A 4,648-nucleotide genomic window follows, 5' to 3' on the forward strand; every position below is an offset into this window, starting at 1 on the left:
GAGAGAGAGAGACTGGGCTGGGCGTGGTGGCTCACGCCTGTAATCTCAGCAGTTTGGGAGGCCAAGGTGGGAGGATCACTTGAGTCAGGAGTTCGAAAGCAGCCTGGCCAACATGGTGAAACCCCGTCTCTACTAAAAATATACACACACACACACACACACAAAGTAGCTGGGCATGGTGGTGTGTGCCTGTAATCCCAGCTACTCAGGAGGCTGAGGCAGGGAACTTGGGAGGCAGAGATTGCAGTGAGCCGAGATCATGCCATTGAACTCTAGCCTGGGTAACAGAGTGAGACTCCGTCTCAAAAAAAAAAAAAAAAAAAAAAAAGGAAAGAAAGAAATGACACTGGTGACCCGTACTGGGTCGGATGGGGTAGAAAGAATGTGGGAATGGAAGTGAGGTACAGAGGATGGGAAACAGGAGAGACGCTTTGCTGAGTGGACCTTTTTGTACAGCTGAGTTTTAGAACCATGCTAATTTATATGTTTTATAAATTGAAACGAAAACAAGTAAAAATCTAAGAATGAGGGGGGAGCCTATGATGCAATATAAAGAAACGAATGAAACAAAATGTATTTCAAATGAATGACATAACCATACTGGAGGAAAAAATAAAAGAACTAATTCGAGTAACTTTTATAGGTGTGAGCCACCGCACTTGGCTGTGGTTTTTTGTTTTTGTTTCTGTTTTGTTCTTGTTTTTTTGAGACAGAGTCTCACTCTGTCACCTAGGTCGTAGTGCAGTGGCGCAATCTCCACTCACTGCAACCTCTGCCTCCCAGGTCCAAGCGATTCTTGTGTCTCAGCCTCCAAATAGCTAGGATTACAGGCGTGAGCCACCACTGCCCAGCCCATTCTATAACTTTAGACAAAAGTATAATGACATGTATCCACCATTGTAGTATACAGAAGTTTTACTGCCCTAAAAACTCTCACATTTTTAGGTTGATATCTAACATTTTCATTGTAAATTGAATAGTTGCAAAGGATATAATTTCTGGAGTACTATAAACATTGACATTTAAAAACACAACTACTACAACACTCTTCTCTAATACCATCTAAATACTAGGACTCTAAGTACCTTCAGAATTTTTTAACTTTTTATTTTGAAATAATTTCAGATTTACAGAAAGGTTCCAAGAATACTACAAAGAATTCCCATATACCCTCACTCAGATTCCTCAGATGTTAACCTTTTACCACATTTGCTCTATCTACCTACCTACCTATATCTTTATCTCAAAATACGGTATAGATTTCCTAAAAACAAGGCCATTCTGTTACAGAACCACAATATAAACATCATAATCAGGAAACTAATGCTGATATTTATACTAAATGGTCTTATTCAAATTTTTCCAATTGTCCTAATAACATTCATTATAGGCAAAGAAAATCTTGGACCATGAGTTACATTCAGTTGTTATGTGTCATGTCTTCTTTATGACTGAAACAGTTCCCTCCGTCTTTCCTTATCTTTTATGACCTCGACATTTTGAAGAGTACAGTCAGGTTACTTTGTGGAATGTCCTTTAATTTGGGTTTGTTTGATGTTTCCTTATGATTAATTCGAGTTATGCATTTTTTGGCAGGAATACCAGATAAATGACGTTGTGCCCTTCTCAGTGATCACGTCAGGAGACATATGGTATCTATTTGTCTTTTTACTGGTGATGTTAACTTTGATCACAAATTTCTCCACTGTAAAGTTACTATTTTTCTTGATATTTTAAGAAAATTGAATCATATAAAATGCTCAGTTAAAACCACAAAATGCAGCCAGGCATGGTGGCTCATGCCTGTAATCCCAGCACTTTGGGAAGCCGAGGCAGACAGATCACTTGAGCCCAGGAGTTTGAGACCAGCCTAGGTAATGTAGTGAAACCCTGTTTCTCAAAACAAACAAACAAACAAACAAACAAACAAACAAACAAAAAACACAAAAATTAGCCAGGCATGGCAGCATGCACCTGTAGTCCCAGCTGCTCAGGTGGCTGAGGTGGGAGGATCACCTGGACCCATGAGGTCAAGGCTGCAGTGAGCTGTGATCATGCTACTACACTCCAGCCTGGGCAATAGATTGAGACCCTGTCTCAAAAACAAACAAACAAACAAACAAACAAACAAAAGAGTGGAAGTCAAAATGGGAACAAAGAGGAAGGGCAATGAATAGAAAACAAATATGGTAGATATTAATCCAACTATATCAATAATCACTTTAAATGTCAATGGTCTAAATATACTGATTGAAAGATTTTCAGAGTAGATCAAAAAACAAGACCCAACTATATATTCCTACAAAGAACCCACTTTAGGCCGGGCACAGTGACTCACATCCATAATCCCAGCACTTTGGGAGGCTGAGGCAGGCGGATCACTTGAGACGGGCAGATCACTTGAGGTCAGGAGTTCGAGACCAGCCTGGCCAACAATGGTGAAACCCTGTCTCTACTAAAAATACAAAAATTAACCAGATGTGGTGGTGGGCACCTGTAATCCTAGCTGCTCAGGAAGCTGAAGCGGGAGAATCGCTTGAACCCAGGAGGTGGAGGTTGCAGTGAGCTGAGATCCTGCCATTGCACTCCAGCCTGGGCAACAAGAGCAAAACTCCATCACACACACACACACTCACAAAGAAAAAAAAAAAGAAAGAAAGAAAGTCATAGCACGAACACCAGGAGTGAATCCTAATGGAAACTGAAGACTTCAGGTGATAATGATCTGTCAGTGTAAGTTCATTGATTGTAACAAATGCACCATTTTAGCGCAGGATGTTGATAGTGGGAATAGCTGTGCATGTGTGGCCAGAGGGATGCTTGGAAACTTTCTGTACTTTCAACCCAATTTTTCTGTGAACCTAAAACTGCCATAAAAAATGTTGCTTGATATCTTGTCATATATATAATATAATATAATAAGTTTATTTATTTAAATGTGTAGAAGGACACAAAGAGTCTTTTACAGGTAAATGAGAAAAATAATTTGAGATCACTTCCCTAGAGGATTTGTGGCATGTTTGCCAGAATGCTTATATATGAGAACAATCGTAGCAGCCATTTTTTTTTTTTTTTTTTTTTTTGCAGAGCTAGCCAAGGTTTTATTTTGGACACACACACACACACACACAAAAGAAAGAAAAAAGCAATTGAATTGTTTTGTAGCTGGAGACATGGGCAAGGGGGTATCCCCAGGCAGTAAACTCCTCCACAGGTGGGCTGAGGGCTAGGGCTGAGCCTCAGGTGGGTCTCCTGTTCCCTGTGCTCCCCGGCCTCCCTCCCGGGCTCTGGGGCAGCCGCAGGAGGGGCAGGCTGGGAGGGGCTGCCCTGGCTGTTCACTTGGGCAGGACATCAAAGGACTCGGACACCGGCTTCCCATTGCAGGTCTAGATCTTCTTCACAACCACGGCCCTGGTGGAGCTGGTGCGGCTGAAGGAGCTGGAGCCCATGCCAGAGCCAAGGCTGGAGCCCAGGCCGTAGCTGAGGCCGGGGCTGGTGAGGCCTCCATAGGCCGAGCTCAGCGCACCTGCATAGCCGCTGGTGGTCTTCGTATGGATACTCATGTTCTGCATCCCAGACTCCAGGCGGCTCTCCTCGCTCTCCAGCAGCTTCCCTGTAGGTGGCGACCTCGATCTCGATGTCCAGGGTCAGCTTGACGTTCATCAGCTCCTGGTACTCACGCAGCTGCCGCGCCGTATCCTGCTTGGCCGGCTGCAGGGCGGCCTCCAGCTCGGACAGCTTGGCGTTGGCACCCTTAACTGCCAGCTCCTCAGGCTGCTCGGCATCTGCGAGGGCGGCCTCCAGGGAAGCCCTCTGGCCTTTGAGGCCCTCAGTCTCAGCCTGGAGCCCACTGATGTTCCAGTTTATCTCGGAGGTCTCAGTCTTTGTATGCTGCACGTCATCCCAGTGCTTCCCAGCCAGCGCCTGCAGCTTCTCATACTTGATCTGGTACAAGCTCTCAGCCTCAGCCCGCCTGCGGTTGGCGATCTCGTACTGCGCCTTGACCTCAGCGACGATGCTGTCCACGTCCAGGGAGCGGCTGTTGTCCATGGACAGCACCACAGACGTGGAGGAGATCTGGGCCTGCAGCTCCCGGATCTTCTCTTCATACAGCCGCCTGAGGAAGTTGATCTCGTCAGTCAGCCCTTCCAGGCCAGACTCCAGCTCTAACTTGTTCATGTAAGCTTCATGCACATCCTTCTTGATGAGAACAAATTGATTCTCCATCTCTGTACGCTTATTGATCTCATCCTAGTACTTGTTCTTGAAGTCCTCCACCAGCCCCTGCATGTTGCCAAGCTCCGCCTCCAGCTTCAGCTTCTCCTGGCCCAGAGTCTCCAGCTGTCGCCTAAGGTTGTTGATGCAGCTCTGGAGCACGTCCATGTGGCTCCCAGCCGTCTTCTGCTGCTGCAGGAGGCTCCACTTGGTCTCCAGCCTCTTGTTCTGCGGCCCCAGGAACAGTACCTTGTCGATGAAGGAGGCAAACTTGTTGGTGGGGTTCTTGATCTGCTCCTTCTCCTGGGTACGCATGGCCTGGATGTTGGGATCCACCTCCTAAGGGGGCTCAGCAGGCTCTGGTTGACTGTGACAGCGGTGATGCCTCCCATGCCGCTAGTCCCACCATAGCCTCTGCCCAGGTCAGCCCGGA

At 46.1% G+C, this 4,648-nt stretch overlaps 1 pseudogene; it reads right to left on the reverse strand.

Annotated features, from left to right (window-relative positions):
* Window positions 1-3,335: 3,335 nt before the first annotated feature.
* On the reverse strand, window positions 3,336-4,595 carry LOC116473049 (keratin, type II cytoskeletal 8-like; annotated as a pseudogene).
* Window positions 4,596-4,648: the final 53 nt, after the last annotated feature.

Source organism: Hylobates moloch, unplaced genomic scaffold (assembly GCF_009828535.3).
Source record: "Hylobates moloch isolate HMO894 unplaced genomic scaffold, HMol_V3 SCAFFOLD_8, whole genome shotgun sequence".
NCBI classification, from domain to species: Eukaryota; Metazoa; Chordata; class Mammalia; order Primates; family Hylobatidae; genus Hylobates; species Hylobates moloch.